At 44.7% G+C, this 27420-nt stretch overlaps 2 pseudogenes; one reads left to right on the plus strand and one right to left on the minus strand.

Moving 5' to 3' along the window:
• The first annotated feature begins 12401 nt into the window (after nt 1-12401).
• LOC142767972 (U4 spliceosomal RNA) lies at nt 12402-12634 on the plus strand (annotated as a pseudogene).
• Nucleotides 12635-26173: 13539 nt separating this feature from the next.
• Nucleotides 26174-26951, minus strand: LOC142766828 (ubiquinol-cytochrome c reductase complex assembly factor 2-like; annotated as a pseudogene).
• Nucleotides 26952-27420: the final 469 nt, after the last annotated feature.

Here is a 27420-nt window from a genome sequence, read left to right on the forward strand (position 1 = left end):
AGGCAACAGGGAGTAAGGGTGTGGGAAGAAGGGCTCCAGCCATTCTCAGAGGTGCTGACGCTGATCCCGCCTCGCAGAAGTAAGAGATGCAACAGTATACCCTCAGGTAACACGACTGTGCCGACGGACTGGGCACGTTCTTCGCTTGTCGACACAAGAGCTGCGCTAAGAACAGTCTGAGCCGAAAGGTCAATCCGGAAAGGGCGTTAGGCAATGCGATATTACAAGTATACGGTATTGTATACGTAGTACCACTTCGTAACAGACTTGCTATTCGGGAGATCAAATAAAGAAAAATATAGGAAAGAAATCTGAAGCAATCAGAACGACATTCGATTGGCATCCGATCCCAATGTCTGTGGGAGCAGATCTTTTCAGTCTGCTCTAGCTGTAAGTGCCACGCCGTGGTCGGCTCCCGTTGGGTGTGTTGCCAGACGTCTCTTGTTGGCGGTTTGCTTTTCATCCGGGGCTTTGTCGCGTTGGCCGTGGAAAAGAAAAAGACTAGTTTTTGTTGGGTTTACGTCATACAAGTAGCGTTTTTTCTGTATCTATCCCTCTCCTCTCCAGTTTTTCTCTTAGTGTGAACATTCTATCTTGTGGATTACACACAGAGCTACGCTGTACAAACATACGCAAGCCTACTCGACTTGAACAGTATATCTTGCTGGCGGTGGCCAGTCGTCGGATCGGGGTACCAGCTCGTTTAGTGTATATCCATCCACTGTCTCTCCCGTGCACTCGCAGCTGTGTGCGTTAGTATCTGTGGTGAAGCAACGCAGCGTGCTTGTCGAAGAAAAGAACAATGGGAAAACAGAAAGGCAAGCCGTAGCGAGAGGATTACTGTTAGCGAGGGGTTTACTGTGATGATGCGCAACGGGCTATTCGTTCGCAGGGAGATATATCCCTGAGTCATTCCTTTGGCTCCCTGAAAGGCACACAGCCATTTCTACGATTGCAACATTTGCAACATGAGAAGACACTGTAGCCGGTGTCATCCTTGTGTGATGTTTCCCTGAGGCGTGTGCCATTTATAAACGATCCGCTCAGTTTTCAACTCTCTCTGTTGACCGAGGTATAAAAGAATGGTTATTGGGTAGGGCAAGCAGTACGGTATCAATTGTGATACTATTTCATTGTTTGTTTGCTGCGGATACAGAAATGATCAAGAAGTTAAAAAAATTTAAGCACCTCGTAGCGTCAGTAATTCAGCATTCAAACCATTTATTGTTCCGCCACATGCAGGTATTGGTTCTTTGCTGTAAGTTGTGATTCCTCCGAGCATCGTAAGTTTCGCACCGCGGTGCCACTGCAGTGCCATCCCGAAGCCCATTTATATCAATCAGAAACTTGTGGATGGCCGGCCGGCACTGGCGATCGAACCCGGTACCTCCCATAACAAAAACGGGCGCCCAAGAGTTCCGCCACCGCTGCGGTCGGTACGTAAAGCAGCGACATCTGTAAGGAACGCACAGATCACGGACTTTTCTGTCTGTCAGCGCCAAATAATGGAAAAAGGTGCAAGAACATTTTTTGTGGAACCGACGGAGGGTGGGATGGGACATGGTTCAATCCCTTCTTCCCCCCCTCACACCCTAAGGACACTGCCGGACCTTCAATGGAGCTCATTTATTCATTGTGCGTATGTGATTTGCGACCATGCACTTGTCCTCGCCCTTTTTTAAACCCAATTCACTGATTTGGGAAAGGGACACAAAAACTAATGCAGCTTACGCACGGCGGTCAAGTATTTCAGTGTCTTTACTATGTCATGATTTACTTGCCAGTATTTCAAGCAAGTCCGGGCAAACCAATAACTAAACAAATCAAACATTAGGTTCATCAATGTCCACAAAATGAAATTCTGAATTGACGGAGCACTCGGACGCCTAAACTTGTCTTGGCCTTTGTAATATGAATTCGCCCATGCTAGTGCTTCCACAAGCAAAATTATAGCCATCACTGACCATCTTATGAAGATTGCGTGATCCCCTAGTAAGACAAAATAACGGACGTACGTGACATCTGGGCATTCATCTTCTAAGTACACTCGAGCAAGTATACGGAAGTGTATAGGCTCAATTGGTGAATTGTTCATGCAGTGATGGGAAACAGCACTTACAGACAACGGCGACATGAAAAAGACGCACGAGATTAAACAGACAACGCACCAGCGAGTGCCATGCTCCTGTCGTCTACTCATCGCCCCGCAAGGGAAGATGAGTAGAAGGGAAGATGAGGAAGATGAGTTCCTTTCATTTGTCCACTGCGAAAAGTCGCGCACTACCAGGCGTCGTAGTCGTGCAGCACTAAATTACGATTAGGCATTACGTACACTAGCTACTGAGACGGCGTTGAAACTAGACACAAGCTTGAATACGGCACAACATGCACCAACATGTTCAGTCTTGTCAGGCTTGGGGTGAAATAGGGACGCGTACTTGGCACACGGATCCTAGTAAGCGACGTTGCTCGTAGGAACCCTCCAAATCAGTGACGTCCGTTTCGGCAAATCGTCGCCACAAACGAATCTCTCGCAAGTAAGTTCGTTCGAGAGAGTTCTAGAGCGAAGCTTCCGAAGCGAAGCTGTTGTTTGTGCGAAGAAGTGGCTACTCATACAATCCATAGTCACGATTGGTAGACAGAGAAAGGAGAATGTGCTAGCATCATGCATCCAGTTGCTTTTCCTCCGTTAATCTCCTTGGTGGCTTCGCAACGGAGTTTTCTTGCAATTATCTCGGATGTTTAGCCTATAGTCTCCGCTAGTTGCAAAAGTTTAGTATTTTGTAATTGGCACACGTGTGCGCAATATGAGTTATACCTACTCCCCCTTTTTTTAGGTAATGATTTGAACATTGCGTTCTTCATGCTAGCCCACAAAAGACGGGCTCCAGCAGTTCAGTTTGAATCCCACACATCTTAATTGCGTCAAATCACCGAGAAAGGTCTCGCAACAAAACGATGCGTAACGCTTGTGCGCTGGTCTCCTCACTTCCTGATGTGCTAAACAGTCTGTCATGTCCTGTAATGAAGGCCTTTAAAACTCGAGAAGTGCACTCGTTTTTTTTTTTTCTGCAGACGTGCAGCCTCTACTGGTCTCATTCACAGCGATGTATTCTTTTACCTCGTCGGAAACATACCAGCGCGATAGCACGACATGACCACATAAAATGAAGGACAGAATCTCGAGCGAGGTAGCCAGGTCACAGCAAAGCCTTTAACTCTAACTGCCTATCTCGCGCTTCAGAGCCAGTCTCTGGCGTCAGGTGTCATCTTCTTGTGACGTTCGGCGGTGTCGCAAGTGGTCTTGGGGTGCGCGTACTTTGTTGAATGTGGCTCGTAGTATAGCGCTGCTGCTCACCGTACCAATCATTAACTTGCTTGGACTTGGAGGAAGATAAACGCGACATCCTACCACAAGGATCGGGCTTTAAGCGCGTGTAGGACGAGAAGTAGGGCTCCGCGTGTTTCTCTCCATGAGGCAAGTACTGGTGGTACATTGTGCCGCACGACTGATAGCACATGCGTTGGTACAGTAGCCTCGAAGTTGTAAGCGACGCCGCAATCTGTTGTTGGGGCTCGCAAACGAAAGCGGACATGACGACGCTTATGGCTGGCTCATCCGCGCGTACGCATACAATGTGATTGGAGTACGCAAGCGTACGCGCATGGCGGAAGACGAGCGTTAGGGGAGCTTGGTGGGTGCTCTAGCCATGCGAGCCATGCTTGGTCGGTGGGCAGGCGAGGCTACGACCGAGACCGGAGTTCGGTAATTAGGGTACACTGCCGTAATTCGGAACCTCGCTTTGCGTCTCTTTCGGGTGTACGGGCTGCTAATCTTTTTTCTGAGTGCTAGCGAGCGTGGCAGAGAGGCCACCGTTAAAGGGAGCATGTGCGAAGACGAAGCGTGCAAAAGTGAGAGATATGGAGACCTGCTGGGTGAGACAGGAAAAATAGAGAGGAGCGAGAATAAAGGAGAGGGAATGATAGGAGGAAATATGGGTGAAGATGGACAGAGATGAAAGAATAATTATTTGAGAGGATTAAAATAGAGAAGCAGATGGAATGGAATAGATAGACAGATAGATAGATAGATAGATAGATAGATAGATAGATAGATAGATAGATAGATAGATAGGAACAATTACTTTAGATAGACAGAAAGAATAAGAAAAAATAGCGAGAGAAGAATAAGAAAGAAGTAGTGGGACAGCAGTATTGTGGATGTAAACCTAGGAGACTACTGATAAATAAAAATAAAATAAAGATAGGCAATGCAAAAAAATACATTGTAGACAACACGGAATGGGATATTCATATGGTAAAATGAGGAAAAGATGAAATAGTGAAAAAGAGGCAGATGAAAAGATAAAAACAAGTAAAATGAGTGGCAGAAATGGCCCGTAAATGCTAATAAAACCATGAAGAACAATACCTATAAAAATGCGATGAGCATGAACACACACACACACACACACACACACACACACACACATATATATATATATATATATATATATATATATATATATATATATATATATATATATATATATATATTCTGGTAGATTCTCTGTGAGCGGTCACAACGTACTTTATTTCGACGTTTCGGCCTAGAGTCTGGCCTTCATCAGGATTGAAGGTACATTTTGTTGGTGCTCAGCTTTATACAATCTCAAATCAGAGGGAGAGAAGGAAACAAGACAGAAAAAGAAAAAAAAGAGATAAAGAATATAAGGTGGGCTCCCCCCGGGCGCCCCTCTTCCACTCTTCCTTCCACTTCCCCCTCCATGTCTCTCCCCCTTCTCCCCTTAACCTTTCTGAGGTCAGCGGTCTGTGTATGTTTCCTTTCACTAACGCATTCTTCCCGACCAGACGGCGCCTCCTGGCTCTGGCGGTTCGGTGTGGGGCAAAAAGAGCTTTTTCAAGAAGTTTAAGCCTTTAACTACTCAGTGCCCCGTCGACATTTCGTCGTAGAAAGAGGGGTGCCGCGTATTGCGGCAGAGGCTGGTAAGCGGGCGCTATGCGAATTCCTTGCCCGCCTCTGGACTACGCGTGCAGTAGGGGCCTTCCGACCGTGCACAGGGTTGCTGTTGGGCATGTCATGCTTGGCAGAATTGACTAGGATATATTGACTGAATAATATATATATATATATATATATATATATATATATATATATATATATATATATATATATATATATATAATTAGTCCAGAAGATCCTCTGTGAGCGGTCACAACGTGGTTCATTTCGACATTTCGGCCTAGAGTCTGGCCTTCATCAGGATTAAAGGTACAGTTTGTTGGTGTTCAGCTTTATACAATCTCAAATCAGAGGAAAAGGAAAGAAAAAAAAAGACACAAAAAGAAAAAAAAGAGAGAAAGAATATAAGGTGGACTCCCCTCGGGCGCCCCCCCCCCGCCCTTCCGCTCTTCCTTCCACTTCCCCCCTTCATCTCTGTCCCCTTTCTCCCATTCCCCTTTCTGAGTTCAGCGGTCTGTGTATGCTTCCTTTCACTAACGCATTCTTCCCAACCAGACGGCGCCTCCTGGCACTGGCGGTTCGGTGTGGGGCAAAAAAGAGCTTTTTTAGGAAGTTCTAAGCCTTTAACTACTCGGAGCCCCGTCAACATTTCGTCGTAGAAGGAGGGGTGCCGCGTATTGCGGCAGAGGCTGGTAAGCGGGCATTTTAGGAAGTTTTATGCCTTTAACTACTCAGTGCCCCGTCGACGTTTCGTCGTAAAACTAGGGGTGCCGCGTATTGCTGCAGAGGCTGGTAAGCGGGCGCTATGCGAATTCCTTGCCCGCTTCTGGATTACGCGTGCAATGGGGGCCTCCCGGCTGTGCACAGGGTTGCTGTTGGGTATGTCATGTATGGCACAATTGATTGGGTAGTAAAATAAAACAGAAAACAGACGACAGGTGCACTTAGGAAGAGTAGTTACACTTGGAATTGTTTTGAGTTGTCCAGTGCCCTTCGCAGCTGCAGTGCCGTGAACTCAGTTACTATTTTCATTATTGCCGTCATTGTTACAATAACGTTACAATAACGTTACAATAACGTTAATATACTAGAAGAGGAACATACAAGTAACTATAAGGAATGTAGCGTTTATCGCGCTGCGCTGACAGTGCAACGCGATGCTGAAATGATGTTTCCAACGCTTTCCTACGGCGTCATAATGGTGGCACCTGCCTGTCGCTTTGCGTTCTACACCTTGTCACCTCCGAGACCGGCACGCATCTTTCTCCGCGGGATGCACACCTTCGTTTTTGAAGATAACTGCCAGATGGCGCTCATGTCTAACGTGCCTCGATGCGCTCGTTCACCTCTGCCACATGCTCGAGGCACTCTGACGTAGTAGTAGTAAACATTTATTTAGAAAAAAAAAGAGTGGTTGCTAGGGAGACCAACCTCTAGTGGGGTCAGCCTCCCTGCAGTACTAGGTGGAGTCCTTAGTCAGGGACTCCATTGGTCATGACCGCTGTCCTGGCACGCTGGACCATGGCTCGTTGGGCCGCAAGGTCCTGGCAACCGAGCAGGCCACCTCCCAGTCATCTCTTGTGCAGCGCCTCCAGAATACCATTCACCGATTTTCTTGCGCAGAACATCAAATAAACATTTTGTTCACTATCTACAGACGCAAGACTATCGTCTTTCGACTACATTTGCGGTGTAACATGCAGATTTGGAACCAATTTTTTTTTACTATAAGCAAGGGAAGGGAGTACGTAGAATCCCGCTTGTTTCTTGCCTTAGTATAGTTAGTGGCTAGATGTTTATTTTTTTTATGGATCATGTTATTTGTGGTGTCTGATCGCTGGTTTCGATTTCTACTGCTCTCTTTTGTTCGTTTTTTTTCTTTTTATCGTGCTCTTCAAGCCGGATTAAAAACTACGCTCGAACGGATAATGTTTCATCATCCAATTGGTGTCTGTGTTGTATTTGACCAATACGAATGCTTGTGCAAGCTTTCGTGAGATTTACGGGAGACGAATGTCCTCGAAAAAAGTATATAGCGGCTATAATCAGGCTGTGCGACTCCGAGATGCTGCGCACAATCTTCCAGTTAATATAAATCCACCTTCTAACTCACTTCTTTGTTCCTTCCTAAGGAGCCTCTGAAGCGTCGCTGGTTTTGCAGCGCTATATAATTTAATTGATTCGGCAAACGCTATCCCCGTCTCCTCGCCGCCAAGCGTGTGAAATCAACGATTATTTCTTTTCTATAGAAACCTTATACATTCTGCGCTTTCCATAAAAAAAATACCGAAAAAAGAAGCGCTCTATCCGTATTCAAGAGTTGCCGTATTTTTTTCCTGTCCTTATCAGCTCACCACTTTTTTTTTTCTACCCTGGACTCCTTCTTCCGGTACGGCGCTGATCTTATTAGAACCACGCGGGGTTCTCGAATGCATTTGTCGTCACTATATGTTATTTATTTATTTATTTATTTATTTATTTATTTCTCTCAGCACTGTGGAGATACCCGAGTATTTCTCATGTATTGTATATCGAGCACATTTTGTGGCGGGCGGCTGGCTCTATTCTGCAAGATCTTATCTATTCCTATTATTCAACAACCTTATCTCTCCGACGGATCTCCTCCTTTTCATATTTTGTTTCTTGAAGTGCGTATTTGCGTGCGTAGACTTTTGCCAGTCTGGGTATTCAAATGGCGGGAAGGTGGAAATTCAACGCCCCAAATACTTTGCGGTTTGTATGCATGCAGTTTATAATGCACACACACACAAGCACACACGCACGTGCATATTTAAAAAAGAGGACCACCATGTTTCACCACCAACCAAAGTAACGTTTCGCCTACGCCCTATGCCTGTCTGTGTCGGAAAAAGTGTGCGCGCGCGGTTGATATGAAGAAATAAATTTAAGTTCACGTGTTTCAATGCGTGCTTGCACGTTCGCTGTTTTTAATATTTATTTTAACGCTTACGCCTTACCGCGTTCACTCCTCACGCTATCAGTCGCCACGAATACATTGTAAAACGGAAGCAGACACTTTATTTATTAACTGGCATTTTTTGTTATTGAACTCAAGACTTTAGTAGATGAAAATGTGCCACACAGGGCGTTTCTTTATTTTGTTCTAGAATTAACGTGATAGAAAGTGGGGATATTTTGTACACATGCATCCTCAAAGACGCGCTAAAACACGAAGTCTAAAAAAGAGGTAGGAACACTTGAGAACGAGGGCTGAATCACAACTGAAAAAAAAATTATTTAAGAAGAACATCGAAGAACACAAGAAAAACGCCTTCGAAAGCAAACGTCTCTCTCTCTCTCTTTCTCTCTCTCTCTCTCTCTCTCTCTCTCTCTCTCTCTCTCTATATATATATATATATGTGTGTGTGTGTGTGTGTGTGTGTGTGTGATATGTGTGTGCGTGTAATCTGCTACTCCATTTGAAACGGGGTGGGGCGACTTACATCGAGGCTCGAAAACCCACTCCCGCGTCGACCATACAGTTTCCTAAATACACACTAGAGGAAACTCGGGCGCTAGTGTCTATAGGAGCTGCAACGCAGGGTGCTTCAGCGAGCATGGGAATTATGGGTATTACACTGAATCGCCTAATCTTCATACTTCACGTTCCTTCTGGCTCCGCGTAGCTTGAAGCTGCTTTGTATACGAAACAACGTTCGGCAGTTACCCATCGCCATTTTCCGCTTTTAGGATCGCCAATTCAAATCGGACCACGAAGTATAAAACAGTCTGTTCTTTCATTCGAAACAAAACCAAAAACACAGCAAGAAACGAAGCCCCGGGCGAGTTCGCCACCCTCAAGAAGGAAGACTACAGGTAAATCCGTGTCATACCCATAATTACCAGGGTCGCTGAACGATCGCAGCGCCAGGGTCTCTTCTAGGTAAACTTAGGAAACTCTGTGCCGTCGACGACCGGGAAAAGACGCCGCACATAAAAGTCGCCTTTTTTGTCTTGATACTCAACAACCTAATTAGTTCGTTATTGTTGTTATTGTGTGATAAGAAACCAGGCAGTCTGAGTTAGAGATTAAGCTTCAAATTGTAATTGGTTATGCTTCTTGGCTGCCGACGCAAAGGCTGCGGCCTCTGTCCCAGCCCCGGAGGTCGAATTTTGATAGAGGCGAAATGCCACAGTTACGAGAATTCTTCGACGTCAGCGCACAATGAAAAAAAAAAAACACCGGATGGGCGATCTTTCCGGAGTCGCACACTACGGGATGTTTCAAAATACTATCGTGATATCGGCACGTAAAATCCGAGGTATTGTTCATATTGTCGCTTTATGCAGCTCATTCTGTCTCACTGTGCTAACACTTCTCATCTACTGTTTTCGGTTACGGTTATGAAAACGCGTTAACTAAAGAAAAAAAATTGTATTTGTCTCTGACCAAAAGCTCTCACGCTGCTTTGCCGCATACAGGCGTTCATGGTCAGGAAGAAAAAATGTGGCCTGTATGTGCTTATTCAAAAGCTCTGTTCCTCATACAAAGGTTGCTTGAACCTTTTCTTTTTCACCTTGTTTGCACTGATTGAATTTCTCGACCGAGGTATTACTCCGTACTGGCATATATGCCAGTATGGAGAAGAGCTGCGTATACACAGCTCTTCCGAATTTGTATGTTTACTTTTTCTTTTTTTAAGCTGGCCTACAGTTATCCATAACGTCGTTAACGCATCTTCTTCGTCACACGCGGCAAAAGCTCTGTTGAAATTCTTACGCGACCCGGACTTGAACAAGGGGCTGTAACTGCAATGTCACACACCGCGAAAGACAAGACTGAAATATGACGGAGTGTGCGCGCGTGTGCTGCCGAATGTGCAGCGTTCATCTCTCTTCCCTCTCTTCTCTCCATCTTTCATCTCCCCCATCCCCTCCCATGCGCAGGGTAGCAAACCGGCTGCCTATAGGCTGGTTAGCCTCCATGCCGTTCTTTTCCTCCTATTTTTCTTCTTTTCTTCTTTGCCACACGCTTTTAATGTCGTTTCGTGGAGGCTAATTGCCATGTTCTGAATTTTTTTTTTAATCTTTCTTTGTCTTTCCCAACACTGAACATTGTGTCCCAAGTATCATGACGATTGCTCACAAAGAGGTGTACTAACAATTGTGACATTGAAATCTACGTTTTCACATTGTCTGGAAGGTAGACACCACGTGCTACTGTGATGTATAACTCTCCTTGTTTGTGTGTATAGATCATAGCTTGTGTAGTTCAAGTAATTACCTGCTCACTCATCTGTTGTATGTTCTTTACACACCTAAACTCCGGTTGCCTGTGGACAGGTGCCGATTCTAGACTATCTAACTTATCTGCGCCTGCTGCTCAGGTACCAATAGTCAGGTATAACTGGAAACCACGAAACGAAGATAGAGCTTGTGCTTGCTGAATGGAAAGGGCTTTACGAACTCTTGTGAAATACTTGAACGTGCTTGTGGTATGTGCAGTCATGCCAACTGTACGTTTGCTATTCTCCCAACTGTTCCAGTTCATTTCAACTTTAATCTTAATGCATTGATATTCTCTCTTAAGGATCCTCAAAAACATCGCTTAGTAATTACTTAGTAGTTCCCTATGATGTTTAATTGTCAAGGCTCTAAGCACACGTTTAGCAATAAAGACGTCAGCGCCATGCTGGTGTAGTGGAACTACGTCTTTTTCCGTGAACCGAAAACTGAAACATCAAATACGCATAAAGTTTCTGAATTACCGCGTCCCACGAAAATAAAAAGAAACCCTTTTTGATCGGTGGCAATCGTGATGGTCACCGAACCACGATATAACCCTATCACTCACCAAGTTTATCGTTCGTAAAAGACGCGCTAAGGAAAAAAAAAAAAAAACACGCGTTTGGGGTGAACGCCTGCGAGACAGGCCTCGCACCGCATCGTGTACGCCCAATGTATTTCAATGACGTGTCGTCTGCTAGCCACGGCTGGCACAGACGACAACGCAAGCGTTGCGTCTGACGACGATGCGGGAAAAACGAAAACGTAATCGATATTCACGCGAGCGTAAATATTAAATCGCGGCGCACGGCCCCTTCGATGCACGCGTTATACAACAAGCTCAGCGTTCCCTCGTTTCTTCGAGCATCCGAGCCGGTAATTAACCGGGCCTTAATTGAAATCAATGAAAACGAAGCACCCCCTTCATCCTCTTCATGATCGTACTCCCTTTCTCCTAGCTCGCTTTGCTTTGGCCCACGTCCTCATGTGAACAAAAAAAAAAAAGAATTCAAGCCTTAAACTCTGGCAGCCCGCGCACTCTTGCTTGCAATAAACTTTGCGGACATACAAAAGGAAACGCGAAAACCTCCTTGAATTATGGCCGCTTCCACCAGAACATGCCTCGGAAACCACGCCGTTCTTATCCCTTTATGCATGTTGTTTCTTGGTTATTTGGTCCTTCATTTTCTTTTGTGTTTTCAAACACGGGAATTCGAGACCTGGGTTTTCTATGTTCACTGTCAGTCGCGTCAGAAGCGACGCCGTGTTCTTCGCAGTGGAAGAAAGGAAAATAGTAGATTGCATCCACGATGCAAACAAAACAACTATTTGGTATTTACCCCACTTTTTAACGTTTTCATTTGTTTGTTTGCCACGCTAGAAAACAAAACCGCCGAATTTCGCTGACACAGAGACAGTAAAGCGGGGCGAAATATAGCCTCGCATTCCCAGAATTGTCCAGTGCGGAAACATGGAGCATCCGGAATGCACTCGCCAGACAGTGTATGGTGTTCAAAATTTATCGCTCGCAACTTCTGGCTTCGATAGTCCGTTTAATATTTCTTATTACACTGCTTTAACGCAATCTTGCGCTAAAGGACTTCGTCAGTGTCGTTGGTTGTGAGCGAAAAATTATCATCTTCTGTATGACAGAAAAATGAAGAAAGATGGAAATGATTTAACAACAAAAAAAGTTTTGGTTCGGAGTGGGAATGGAATGCACTTCATCTGCATGGTAAGCAACTGTTCCACCACAGAGCTACGTTATTGTTTGAAATAGCTGTGATGAAAAAAAAAACGAAAAAAAACGCTACATGAACATAGTGTAGGGCAAAGAGTCCCATTAACGCACGTGATATTGCATGGCCGAAGCGTAGAATTCCAGGGGGCCACATAACGTTTAAATTGTTAAACGAAAGGCATATTTAGAGGGTCGCCAATCACAAAGCGCTCTAAAGTGTTTAATCATCGTCCGCTGCAAACGGATCAACAGAGTGAGCCTGGTAACTGCGTAGGTTCACGTGTTGCTTTGCGGACGCATTGTGGGTCCCTTGCTGAGAAAGAAAGAATTACGGAGCTGGGGGGGGGGGGGGTTTAAATATGCACTTGCAGTAGGCATTTCAGAATAATTTGAAATGACTAATGTTTTTCTAGTGGCTAAGGTACTCGGAGCTTTGCGCAGAGGCAGTGTCGCATCCAATGAAGTGCCAATCGAGGAGCGACTATTTCTAGTTGAAAACTTCCAAGGTACTCGGCTGCTAAACCGCAGGTCGTGGGATCGAATCCCGGCTGTGGCGGCTGCATTTCCGATAGAGGCAGAAAAGTTGTAGGCCCGTGCACCCAGATAAGGGTGCACGTTAAAGAACTCCAGGTGGTCGAAATTTCCGGAGCCCTTCACTACGGCGTCTCTCATAAACATGTAGTGGTTTTGGGATCTTAAACCCCACAAATCAATCAATCAATCAATCTAATGTTTCGTGTATGGTTGTTCATTTCCTGGTCGCGTAAGGTCCCTTACGGTTTCTTCACGCGACCAGGCTCATCGAGTTCTCCTTACATTTATGAACCAAACGGACCTGGCCATCCGTTTATAAACGTTTTTTTATTATATTGTTATTCATTTTGTGAATTATTTTTGTTTATGTTTTTGCTCTTACTCGTCATAGTCTTCAACATTCATTTTTATTCCTCATATTCTTTCCTCTTTCTTCCTTCTAATCTTTGTTTCCTCTGTTTCTTCCCTCTTCCCGGAAGAGTGAGGAGGCGTTGTGCCCCTCCAGGCGGCAGTTGCCAGCTTCCTCTCTCCCTCTTTCCTCTGTGTCCTTGTGTATCTGTGTATGCAAATAAATAAATAAATAAATAAATAAATAAATAAATAAATAAATAAATAAATAAATAAATGCGGTATGAATGAGGCATGCGCCGAGAACCGAAGGAAGGCTATAGCAGCTTAGAAGGGCGCGCGCATGAATCCCGATTATGCTATGATGCACTACTCTTTAAGGTGGCTCTCAAAAGTCCTCCAAGTTTTTATTCCCTCCAATCAGATTCTAGCTCACGTGTGAGATGAAGTCAACCACGCATTGAAGTTTCTACATGTAGTGTAGTGGGCCCACAACCCCAGTATAGGGTAGCATAACGCACACTAGCATCTGGTTAACCTCCCTTCTTTCCAATTCACTCTCGTTTTTCTCTATAGTGCAGTTGCAACGTTTAGACACTTGAAGGAAGACAATGAAGTAGTGTTGCTTGAGGGAAGCTCAGTTTGAGCGTGAAGAAAAGATGGTGTACAGTCAAGAAGGGGAAAAAAAAACAGACGACAGTATGAGTGCTCAAAGTGTCATCTGCTTTTCTCCTCTTGCCCGTATAGCATTTTTTTTCTTCATGCTCAAACTGAGCCGCGTTAAGGAGATACCATTTTTATCATGCACCAAATCGCCCAATCAGGAGTACTTGTCGGAAGACGAGAAGTGCGTCATCGAATGCAAAGAAACAAAAGCGCGAAGAAGTCGCAGAGCTGCGTAGTGCGTAATTTTGGGAGGGTTCTAGATTCTACAGAACTTGGGAAGTCTAATTTTGTGACATTTCACTCCTAAATCACGGGACATCGGAATTTATGTCAACGGTTTGTGGAATCTTGGCGGCGTTATTGTGTACGCTGTTTACGGAGTACCACAGCACCGCAATTTTACATAGAGGTACGCCTAAATTCCTTACGGAGTTTACAGATAGTCAGGGCAGAACAATTTTGTATAAAGTTCACGGAATTCTGTACTACGGGGGAATCCCGTGAACAGTTTAAGGAGCACTATACCGCGTCGATTTCACATGCAGTTTGCGGAATATCGGACGCCGGTATTATACATACTTTACACAGTGCAAAAGCACTAAACAATGTAGACGTTGCACAAACAGAAATAAAGTGCCTCAGACAGGTTGACAGACGCATGGAAAAGTGTACCAGTCATTGTCAGAGGCCTCTGTGTCATACAGACGTGTTAGTTTTAAAAGGTTTAATCAATGACGTCACGTCACTTGGTGCCGCTACCACGTGGTGTCGCGAGCGATGGTGGATCACGTACGTGATTGAAGCTTCCAACGGCGCATCGTCAAAGAGCACACAAGCCCCGCCGCGGTGGTCTACAGTGGCTAAGTTACTCGGCTGCTGACACGCAGGTCGCGGGATCGAATCCCAGCTGCGGCGGCTGCATTTCTGGTGGAGGCGGAAATGTTGTAGGCCCGTGTGCTCAGATTTGGGTGCACGTTAAAGAACCACAGCTGGTCGTAATTTCCGGAGCCCTCCACTACGGCGTCTCTCATATTCATATGGTGGTTTTGGGATGTTAAATCATACATATCTATTTATCAAACAGCACACAAACGCGAAGACAGAAGAGACTTTCAACACAAGAGCTCGTGCTGGCAATTTTTCCTTGTATCCGCGGATGTGCGCTGTTTGAAGATAAAGCTACAGCAACAAGCCTCACTTGCTACAGTAATTATTCAGATCGCTTCTTCACTTATCACCAGTTAACTCATCACTCACGCATTCACTCACTCTTTTTCATTCCCTCATTCGCCCGTTATCCTAAATCACACTGAGAGACTGGCTTAGTTAACCTATATTGAACCAATTTGTTGCAGCCGTTGAACTATCCACGAAATTAGTTCGCCATCAGTTAAGCCCATTACAGTCGTTTCTGATGCAAGATACGCTGATATCTGGGGATGAAGGTATTTCCAGCAAAAGCCCATCGTTAAAGCCTCTCGGTAATGAGTGCTGTGGTACGTCATGAATTTTCTCTCACACGCATCATCAAGCACGCACAAAAACGACAAAACAGAACCTACATTCTATCCGCCGTCTATTCGCTTTTCATTAACGGAAGCTCATTTCGCAAGCTCCTTCGATTAAATTCTGAGAAAACCGCCATTGGATTAGGACAAGGCCGCGAACGAAGCATAGAGAAAAAAAAGAGAACAATAATAGAAAGGATCTGTACTGAGAAATATGCTATATTGAAGAGCCGAAAATAGACGGCCTTGCAGTGAAGAGTTTCCTGAACGAAAGTCATCAAAGGAAACGAAAAGCCAAGAAAGGCTGACGATCTCAGACAAAATGGCCCTTAAAATTGACGTAGTTAAAAAAAACAGACATCTGCGCCTCTAAAGGAATCCAGGAAAAGTATAGGACCTTAGGTGTGAATAATTGATCCACCAACTGCTTTTTTTATTTGTTCTTGATGTTTAGACAGGGCTTGGGAAAGACGAGTCCTCTCTCTGTACAGCTATGAAGGTAGTGAGTTGTGGCGCCGTGGAATGCCTCATTTAGCGCCGGAGCTCACACGAGTTATCGATGCCCTTGCACCAAGGATGCCTCGATTACTTTTTTGTATTGAAGCAGAAGCCATTCTTCCAGCTTTACCTTTTTCTTGTCAACATTGAGGAGTGTTGATTCAAGAATATTCTCGACTTTGAGTTTGAATTGAAGACTGATTTATAATTTGAGTGTAAGTTGGCTTGAGAATCAGTGTTTGTACAATGTGACAACGAGGTTAGGATCCACTGACATAAGTGACCGGAGATTTAAGTAACCTAATAAGCACTTAGCTAAATATTTAACTCTGTTTCGTGGGCCGGTAACAACAGTGGAATAGCAGGTGTACAATATTGGGATACTCGGGAGTAATCGTTTGACATCTGTTTTTTTTTCTTTATTTAATGTACATCTAGGCCTGTGTGCACGAGTGCCATTTGTTTCGGCCGCTATTGAAATGCTACAGCCGGGGCCGGGAATCAAAGCCACCTTACCGACCATAGAGTCAAGACACCATAGCATGTTTAGCTATGACCGCGTCCCTCGGAGTCTTCGAAGCCCTTAGTTATAGAGCTGGCTTTGTTCTGTAGTAATAGTCACACGCAATAACATACCTTTGCTTTTCACACTTTCTGGTGTAATGTGTAAATATTGAAGAAAAGAGAGTGATTACGTCCTTAGTATTAAAGAACAACATACACGCGATTTTTTCGCAGACAATATTTTAAATAATGGGGTTGCTGGGCCCTTTGCTGCACGCTTACTACACTGCATAAGAGGTCTTCAAGTGACGATTAAGGATTATAGCAGCTTTACGGGAAGTGTTCTGTTGCACGTTTAAAAAACAGTAATATTATTTCGCGGAAATATATTTTAGTGATGTATTTACTAACAATAATGTTCCTCTAGTAATGACAGCTCTACTAACCTTTCTCTATATTTCCGTATGAACCCACTCACGTGTATTGGTTTATTCAAGGAAGTGACAGCTTGGCCTTTTTGCATTTAGTCATATTTTTGTTCTTTTTTGAATGTTTCTTCTTCCTTTCTTATTATTACTCAATATTTGTTGCACATCTCTTTTTTTCTCATAATTATATCCTTGCAGGCACAGCAGTGATGCATGCAGCGGGTGGACCTGCAAGAAGAGATAGAAAATGAGCAGATGAACGTGGTAAGTAAGGAAGCATGCAAACTTGGCCGCCCTTGGGGAGCACGTAGGTTGAACTCACGGAGAAGGCGAGAAAGAGAAAAAGAGTCTACGGGGATTTCCCGCCGTTCCTTCCTTTCACAGTGCACTATCTATCATTGCGTCTTAAGTCTACTGGCTAGAGTGCCTCCTCGAGGACTCTGGGGTGCAATTTTCATCACCGTTGTGAAAATTGTGCCCTGATGCTCTCTGTATATACACGGATAGACGTGGTCATTGTTATGCGCAGTATTATGCAGAGTGTAGGCTATTTCCTCATATACGTAAAGTAAAAGCGGAAAAGAAAAAAAACTAAAACGTATGTATTTGTGTCCTGTATTTGTGTTTTTCTTCCTCGATACCGTTTAAACAAACTGTCTAATGACCAGTATTCTTGCTTCTTGGAAACGCATGTTGGAGAAAGAAAAGTGCGGATCGAGGCATAGTAATCACTTCAAATCGGTAATGTATACCTCCTATCAGTATTTTGAAGAGCGGAGCAGCGGCATCACGTTTCTGCTGAGCCGCAGGTGACGGGATCAAATCCCGGTGGCAGTGGCTGTATTTTCAATTAAGGCAAACATGTTGTAGGCTGATGTGCTCCGATTTGGATGCACGTTAAAGAACCCCGGGTGGTCGAAATTTCCTAAGCCCTTCACTACGACATCTCTCTTATTCATATTGTGGTTTTGGGACGTTAAACCCCACATATCAATCAATCAATCAATCAATCTATCTATTATTACAGCAAACTTTAAATGTGTCGAGCTGTGAGAGTTAGTCAACTCTTGTCCCGTGTATGTTCAATTCGTACATGCATTTTGCTTGAGGTGCGCGCTGCAAGTTTTGAACTGCTGCTGTTTGCTGTTCTTCGCGTTACTTCGCAATTCGTGGCTGTAGAATGGTTCCCTCTGCCTTGTGGCGCAACACTGCACAATGAACACTCAACTGCCTCTGTGAAGACCCGTTTAACTTTCGTGTTTTGCCGATTCTTGAAAAGAGGGATCAACAACGTTTTTTCTTTTGTTTTTGTTGTTGGCGGCATTTTCAGGAAATGAACGAGCACGGATTACTTATTTCTGGGATGTCCTGCTGTCACCCATCTCCCACCGTCCCTAATTTGCATTGTAGAGTGGATGGCTGTCGCCGTGCAAGCACAGCTACTGCTCCTTTCCCTAGGCCAACGCGTTAATCAATATGTACGAGCTGTCGACGTCGACTTGCGAGGCAAAGTGGGGAGAAGCAGAGAGGGCTGATGCGATGCTTGCCTTGTTTTAATTAGTCATATCCGGCCGCTGATCCCCCATACCATAATTATGCAACGAAGGACTCGAACTATTTTTCGCAGGTCAGGTGCGTAGGCTCATGCATTGAACTGCGCATTGCTTATTGGTTGTTGGTTGCACGCGTGTAACACATGGGAAAAAAATCAGCGTGCTGACAGTTTTTCTATAGTTTTACCCGTCAAAACATCGGGGGATAATGTCATTAATACTGTACAGTGCGAATATGCTTACCCCTGTCGTTATGCTCTCAAGCTACGAGGCGAAATCCGGTGCGTAACATGCATGTCTCATTCCGTGACATTCTATTGCCTTGTTCATTACAAGAATACGATTTCTACCTCGACACCGGTAACCTTACACAAAGTGATTATGAAGAGTCGTTGATTTTGATTAAAAAATTGCAGAATAATTTCAGTAATAAAAAAAAACTCCGAGGTTCGGGAGCAAGGGCGAAAAAATAAATCCGAGAGCAACCAATGGTAATGTTATACTCAATAGGAGTGACATATAACTCTTTTAAAACCAACTTCTTCAAAACGCCCGCGTAAGAGTATACGGTCGCTCCAAGTAGCTTTTCGCACAGTCTTGTCGCATTCAGCTCTCAGTACGTAGAAGAATATACGAGCCCTGTGGTAATGGCTGCAAAGGCAGTGTGTGTCCTAGCGATCGCTAACGCCGCCTTAAGATCAATGTTCCTGTTTGCTGCTACAACGACATGTTCCTTCTTCCCACTACGCTCTTCCATGCTTCCTGTCTGTCCGTCTGTCCGTCTGTCCGTCTGTCTGTCTGTCTGTCTGTCTGTCTGTCTGTCTGTCTGTCCGTCCGTCCGTCCGTCCGTCCGTCCGTCTGTCTGTCTGTCTGTCTGTCTGTCTGCCCGTCTGTCTGTCTGTCTGTCTGTCTGTCTGTTTGTCTGTCTGTCTGTCTGTCTGTCTGTCTGTCTGTCTGTCTGTCTGTCTGCATTATTTCTCAAACTTCGCTCAGATTTCTGTGTGACGCAATCGCTAGGCTTTCTTTTGTTTTAAACTTTACTCTCCAGACGGGTCCATGCACTCCCCAAGGAAAGAAAAAAAATTCCTTCCACGAGCCGTGTCCAGTGCAATCAGACCGCTGTCTTGATGGGGGGGTAGGGTGCCGTCATGATACAGCACAGCAATGTGGAAGGAAGCCTGAGACACTGGGGAATTTGTTTTCAGAAGAAGAAATACGTTACTACAGCTTCTGTTTTCACGTTTCCTTCAGCGGAGAAAATTGTGAACCTAAAATGCCGTGCTTGAAACAGCACTTAATGCAGTAGCGAAACACAGCCCACGTACATGGATCTGAAGACCTGAGCTTGTCGCCTCGTTCACGTGACATTTCTCTTAAAATGCAAAGTCATGGCAAGTTGTGGATCACCAAGTGCTCCGTAGGTGCTCCGGTAAACATGGGTCACTGTTCTTCATCGAAAACGTCTTCCATACATACACACATACATACATACATACATACATACATACATACATACATGCATGCATGCATACATACATACATACATACATACATAAATACATACATACATACATACATACATACATACATACATACATACATACATACATACATACATACATACATACATACATACATACATACATACATACATACATACATACATACATACATACATACATGCATGCATGCATACATACATACATACATACATACATACATACATACATACATGCATGCATGCATGCATACATACATACATGCATGCATGCATGCATACATACATACATACATACATACATACATACATACATACATACATACATACATACATACATACATACATACATACATACATACATACATACATACATACATACATACATACATACATACATACATACATACACACACACACACACACACACACACACACCTAATACACATAGCACAATCAGTTCGACCACCTCCTCCCCTCATTATGAGCGAATTATATAACCCTTTAGTAGAAAGGTAACGATAAACTCTGCACCATATGGTGTCTGCATCTTTTTTAACGAATGGAAGTAACCTGCACTGAATGTAGTGTTTGCCTATCTTGTGAGTTTTTATTGGCCGACAGAGCTGTTACTAGCTTTATTATTTGACAAAATCGCCACTAAATAAAATGTACGATATAGTGCTCCAAACTTACGCTTCCAACAACCACGGACGTCGTTCGAAGAAGAGGAAGTGTACAAAAAATGCGAGCATTGCGAGAAAAAACACCAGCAGCGCTTTGTCTCCAACTTTGTTAAGTGCAAAATAGACCTGTGCAAAAACTAGTTCAGTGCATTTTTTTTCTGTCGCGACGTGCTAAAGGCAGTAAGGCTACTCAGACTTGTACTCTCCCTCACTTTTTGGCCTTTTCACTCGACGCAATACATGCTCTTGGGTAGGTGTCGAAATGCGCAGAAGATACTTCGTTGAGCAAGCCAGATCAGACAAGCGATTGCGGCAAGAACGGCTTCACAATACATTCTGACGCGTAAGCAGAATGTATACTCTGCAAGCTGAGCCGAAGCTCTGAGGTAACACTCTCTTTTGGCACTAATGGTCATAAGAATCCAGGCTGCGTGGAAATTCGCCGGCGCTACTTTATCTCAAAAGCGGATTCACAAAGAGCAGACGTTATTCTTGTTTAATGACCTAACTTCGAGTTACACCCCATCGCGGAAAACTATGAACACGCAGTACAAGCCTTTTTTTGAAATCATGGGCGATGTGCTTCCTTTCACACCTAAAAACAAAAAGAAGCAATGTGTGAATTCGCTGAATGCTGCGTGTTTGCAGTGTTTGCCACAGTGTAAGACTGCAGTGCAAGAGATATATCGTAATGCCTTAGCATTACGTTTTCCCGAAAGAAGCTGACAAATCAGCTGACGTCACGCCACAAGAGGTTCAGAAGTGTCGTAGCTTGGGTGAGTCCCTCATCTGTGAACTTCGCTTGCGTTAGTGCGGTACATAGAAGACTTAAACACGACGCAAAGAGAAAGAGAAATGTTGATGCCTACTTTTCTCTTTTCGTCTGTGTATTGTTTCGTTCTTTTTTGCGTATCGCACGAATACAAGCGAAATCCAGTAGAGGTGCTAATAGTTGTGCTACTTTCAGATGAGAAATACAAACGTGGCGTGCAACAACCGTTCTACAAACTTGTTGGACACACATGCCATTTTTCGCAATGATGAACTCACTGAACAAGCAGTACGAAAACTTCACTGGTGCTTTCTGCGTGTAGCGGATAAACACTTTCATTTCATTTCATTTTATTTACCCTCAGGACCATATGGCATTATAGAGGGGAGTGGAAATGAAGTTTACAAGGAAAAGGAAAAAAACAGCATGAGAATATACAGCATAAAAATACATATTACACAGCAGAGTGTACAGCAGAGAAAATACAGCATGAGAATAAATAATGAAACGAACACAAAAATAAAGAAGTAAAGAAAAACTCCTGATTATACAATAGTAGCTGTGCAATGACGGTGAGCATAATACAATTTTGAGTAACGTTTAGCTCATACAATACTGAGTAAGGTTTGACGGAAAATATTGTTATTAGTAATAGTGACGATGTCTTTGGGAAGTTGGTTCCAATCTACTGATGTACGAGGTATAAATGATCGAGAAAAACACTGGGAGTTGCAGGATGCGATGCAGTTGCACTTAATGCTCCAGCCACTTGAGCACGTTCGCAATACATCTCAACGGCTCCGAGCAAGTCGAGTACGTTGCACCGAACTGCGTAGTTCTTTCTCTGTGAGAGTTCGCGTAAGCGTTATAAATTGAAAGCTCGGTGGCTTCTAGCGGTATAGAGATAAGCGGTCGCCTGGGCGTGAGACTACTTCTGTGTAAGACGGCGTGTCACGTGGTGTCGCCTCGCTTGTCTTCCGGACCGAAACGACCATTGTGAAAGCTGATCTCTCCCTCTCTCTCTCTCTCACCTTCTTTCCCACTGGTCATGACGACGATCCGCGGAACGTCCCCGAAGCCCCACTTGACTCCGCGATATTGTTGCCAACTTAGGTGGCCGCACCACTTTCGCAACTTATTGCCTACTTACCTGCTCCCTAGCCGTAAGAGTCAGGGACATTCTGGACCACATTTATCGCGGTTAAGCGAGAATCGGTCGAGATTCTGAAGATATTTGTTTCGTTTGAGTGCTCTCAGAGTGCCAACGAAATATCTTCTAGAAATCAATTTGCCTGGGCGAAAAAGAAGATGAGAATAAGGAGGAGGAGGAGGATTGAAAGAGGAAGGACAGGGAGGTTAGCCCGTTCTCAGACCGGCTGGCTACCCTGTACTGGGGAAGGGGGTAAGGGGAAGAAATAACTTTATTTTAAACAAGTTTTGAGCTATTTCACGGACACCTGAACACCGAGGCACTGTGCTAGAACTTCGCACGCTTGATGAGACATAATTATCACTGATAATTTGCGTAAATCAGTGGTGTATCAACACCGTTCTCCAACTTTCAAGAAATAGATGTTTTGAATGCTATTGTGACCGAGTTGAATTTTTGTGGGTAAGGTAAAGTCGAGTTTGGGAAAAGTTACAAAACCTGGTTGAATAGCACTAATTCTTTTAAATAGGATTTCTAGCTTGTGCTAGCTAATGAGTTTAGCAAGGGCTTAAAAAAGTGGGTTACTTGAGACTCTGAAAACATTGTTAATGAGCTTAATTAGGCTACTGTTAACTAATTTGGCGACTGAAGCCAAACAAGTTACTCGAATAAGGTTTGTTCCGTGCTGGTACGTGAAGGCTAACTGATGTCCAACACTAATTCCGTTCAGTAGTCGAGTGGCTTGGTGTGTGAGAGAGTTCACTTTGGGCAGCCGTGAGCTGGTGGAATCATATCAATTAACCTAGTGCAGTCAGAAAAATTTAGAAAAGCCTGCGAAGCCAGAACCAGGTAGTGGTCAACCAGCTGTGCTGTGATTAAATAATGTGACTTACCGCTAACTGCCCTAATTTTTATTTCTTACTATAAGTATTAAAACACAAGAAGCGTTATTTTTTATACATTTAATCTTGTACCAAATATTCCTCTATAATTTGGTACAGTTTCTGCAATCCAAGTTAGCCTATCTTTATATATAATGTATAAACGTTGGTAAAACCGCCTCATACCACCTGGCTAATGGTAGCAAACTGGACGTAGTCTAGTGAAACTCCCTACTTTTCTTATATTACTGAACGTTAGGGGTGAGCCACGCTTATTAGGCGAACAAAAACAAGCCCAAGTTACCGCGCAAACATGTTTCTCCACCCCGTAAACTGAAAAAGTGTGCACGAGAACAGTAGTAGTGACAAAGCAGTAGCTTCTAAAGCTTTTAAAGAACCTCTTGAAATGCAAAGGACAAGCACATTTTTTCTGAATCTTCGTAATCCTTGAAGCAAGTGCTCTACCGCGATGGCTTGGAAGAGAGGCGAGGGCTTCCCTCCACTGCACGGAACTAAAGAATGCGCGACCCAGTCGCGGAGTTCGGAGTAAGATCGTCGGCGACGTGGCTCCATCTTCGCACTCTTAAATTTCATCGATCGGTATTTTTCATTCGGAGCACATATTCCGCTATTCAGCGTGCCATCGCTTTAGAGGCGCAGAAAGTGTTTTCGTTTGAGTTTTCTTACCGACGCTCAGACATTTTATGTTCCTCTTTTTAATTATTATACCTCGAGTTTCAAATGTGGCACGAAAGGACACATAGAATCGCAGCCATGGCGCAGAACGCCAAGTACATCTAGCCATCACTAACCAGCTTTAGCCAACCTGACCAAGCGCTGCTTGCGCATGGTAGGTTTAGCACAATTATTGCACTTTTTTTACTGCGAAACATGTCATGAGATCATGAACAAGAGTGTCGTAGATGTTACTAGTTATACGCCGTCTGTGCTGTTACCACGGTTGCTACTACAACCACTACTGTTAGTACTAGCAGTACTCTTCGACCGAAACCAAAAGTACGATTCCGGTCATGGTGGTCGCATTTTCAATGAAAAAAAAATGCTTGACACCCGTGTGATTATATTTGGGTGCACGTTAAAGGACCCCAGGTGGCCCAAATTTTCGAAACCCTCTACTACGACGTCTGTCGTAGTCATATGGTGGTTCTGGGACGTAAACCCCTAATTTTCTAAATTATTGTTTAAAAATACCAGCTGTCTTTAACGCGTGCAAAAACGCGTGCACAGAAGCTTTGAGCCCCACCAACTTCTCGTAAGGATTCTTCTTGCCACGGTAAAGAAACGTAACGCGCCAATAAAACAACGACGATGATATTCCACAGAAATAAACCGTAATTTTTATTTCAAAGAAATCAAGCGAAAAAAAAAGAACTGTCTACTAGAGACATGTCCTGGCTTTCACAGTGGTGATTAGGCTGCCACCCGTACATCATGAATAAAAAAAAAGGGGGGGGGGGACTCGGAGATGGGGGAGGTGCCAGGATGGAAGAGCTCCGTAATAAAAGCGCGGAAAAGTGTGAGTAGCTTGGAAAAGCTATCGTGAAGTGCCGACGATGCAAACGCATAAATGTGATAAAACGGCGAGAACAGGCAAACCCGGCAGCTGTATGCCAGCCACATTGTCATCGCTTCTTTTTCTTTTCCTTACTTCTTTCTTGCAACTGCCTTGGCAGCAGTGGGACTGCTGTTAATGGAGTGGCTGCGACGTGAGGCTACGCACGTACATACACAGTGAGAACGACAAGGTCCCTTTTATGGACGGGAAATGTCGTAGCTCTTCTGTGTCGGCTGCAGCGCACTTGCTGTTGATGTGTCTCAGAGCACGTTCCCCCTTCCCGTTCGCCGGAGGGCTTCCATGTTTACTCGTCTACCGTATGTATTAGTGGAGAGATGTAAGCACTTAGACAAGGTAAGTAGCGGAAACAAAGAGGTAGCAAGGCAAGCAAAGAAAAAACAAACAGGGCAGCTGTTGCGTCTCCGCTAACGATTTCGGCGTAAACAAAGAACAAAAAGGTGCTCTTTGTCGTCCTTCCTATTTCCGCTGTCTCCGCGAGGTGCCTTCGCCGCTCTACTCCTCGTTCGGTACATGTTATGAGGCTTAAAAATTACTACCGAGTGAATACACAAGACCGTAAAGTGCCGAATTAAAGGCTGCAAGCTTCTTGAGAAATGACTGTATTTATATATGTGTGGCTGTTCTTCGGCGAAAAACGATGTTGCACCGAAGAATGATCTATTTGTTTAGCCTGTCTCTCGAAGCTCAACGCACTGTCAGTATAGGGCTTTGCGCGTAAGGGCTTTGGCTCTGGAAAGACAAAGTAAACCCATTGTTTTGGATGAACGTTCTTTCGTATTTGTTTGATTTTCCTTTGTGAGATGAAAAAGCGTCAGCAATCTTCATGTGAGAACAGTTTTCGAAAAATAATGCTCAGCATCCTATACTCCTTTTTTTTTAACGAAAGTGGTTTATGCCGGGGTCCTACACGGCTCCGCTGATGTATTTCTGTTATGGATATGACGTTTTAAATTATATAATAACAGATTACGAAGGAAAAAAAACGAGAAGACAAGATTCTGTCGTGCGGAGTCGAACCAGCAACCTCTCGTTTCGCCGCGTCCGGCGCTAACCACTGTATACGCGATGGAGCGAACGTCGTTGAGGATGCTGCATTCATGTACACCACACACCATTTGGCAGCCCCGGGAGCGGCGAAGCAATAGCGCGTTTTCGTTATCAGTAGCGAGGTGGTGCGACGGGCTTGTAGTGGGCGCGCTCCAAAGGTTGTCGCGTCTGCAGATCAACGCCCCCACGGAGCATGGGCTCTCCTCCTCGCGCGCGCCTATTAGGCTCGTAATTCGGGAGATGAAGAAGGTCACTTCGCTCGCTGCCGTGGCCGCGTTTACAAAAGCAGCACTGCTGACACACGACGAAGGAATAATTGTATAATGAAGGAATGATGACAACAAAAGGGAACAACAAGCATCATCGCAGAGTAAGGCAATCTTCCAGGGCCTACCCATTCCTACGTTGAAGATGATGTGCCTGTATGCCTCCAGTTTTTGCAGCACTGCGTCGATCAGGACTATTGAGAACTCCATCTCGATGTACTCGTCAACTATACGATTGCAGTGAGAACATCTCGACAACTTCAGCAGGCCGGGACCGTAGCTCTTGTACAGTTGCTGTTGCGTCTCGCCGCAGTGAACACAGGCGTAATTCGGCTTCAGGGTCACGGAAAGGTGTCTTTTCTAAACACACGGCACAAAACACACACTTCTATTTGTCTCTCGCTCGTAGGCTATCTCTACGAAACTCCAAACAGACTCAAGAACGGGTGACGCGGCTACACACGCGAAAGAAACACTGCTGCTTCTATTTACACTCTCTATTCACTTCTTGCGTTCAGTAAGAGCCGATGCCGGCATCTTTTCCTTTCTTTTTTCTCTCGCTCGAAGACTTTTTTACGAAACTCCAAACCGGGACAGGACAGGTTAGTGACTACAAACACCAAAGAACACCGCAGGTAGCACAGCTACTCGCTCTTCACTTCTTGCATTCAGCAGGCTGCGATGTGTCTGTCTTGAAAGAGAGCCGTTCCTTGAGCTTTGCGAGCAGCGACTTCTCCTGTTCGGCTCCCTCGGCGGTGTGCAGGTTCTCGACGACCACCTTGGCGCACTCGGCCCTAGTGAGCCCCGTGGCTGAGGACACGGAGACCCTGCTTGGCGTACCCATCTGAGGCGACGGCTCGGAGGCTCTCCAGTCGACGGGTGCACAGTTCGGCGTCGGGCACCACGGTCTGCTCACTCTGGCGAAACTCTTCGGCCACCCTACGTTGCACGTACTCGACCAGGCATTTGCCGCTCCGCACGGGATCAGCGCGCCATACGCTGCAGATTTTTATGTATTCGCGGTACAAGTTTGCCCCTGCCATTTGCGAACGAGGACATCGGTGATTGAGCGTGATCCTCTTTACGATTGCGACAGTTGTTCGCGCTTCTCCTGCGCATGTACTTGTGCGCTCGTTTCGTGCCTGTTTCTTTCTGTCGGAACAGCGCGATTCAAGTATCGAGCTGTGACAATTGTTAGTCCGCGCTCGTTCTCTGTATGCTAATTTCGTGCGTGCATTCTGTTTGAGGTGCGCGCTGCAAGATTCGAGCTGCTTGTTGTTCTTCACGTGACATTTCAATCAGTTGCCGTTACTGCAACAATACACAATGAACGCTACACTGCTTCCGTTAAGATACGTCTCACTTTCGCGTTATACCGGTTCCTAGATAGGGGGACCAGCCACGTGTTTTTTAAGATAATAAATTTTGTTTTTAGGAGAAACAGAGCTTGTGTCCCTTTGTGTATTTTACAGACAGAAAAAGCTTAGAAGAATTGGAGGCCTGAACAGCTGA

Source organism: Rhipicephalus microplus, chromosome 7 (genome assembly GCF_043290135.1).
Source record: "Rhipicephalus microplus isolate Deutch F79 chromosome 7, USDA_Rmic, whole genome shotgun sequence".
Lineage (NCBI taxonomy): Eukaryota > Metazoa > Arthropoda > Arachnida > Ixodida > Ixodidae > Rhipicephalus > Rhipicephalus microplus.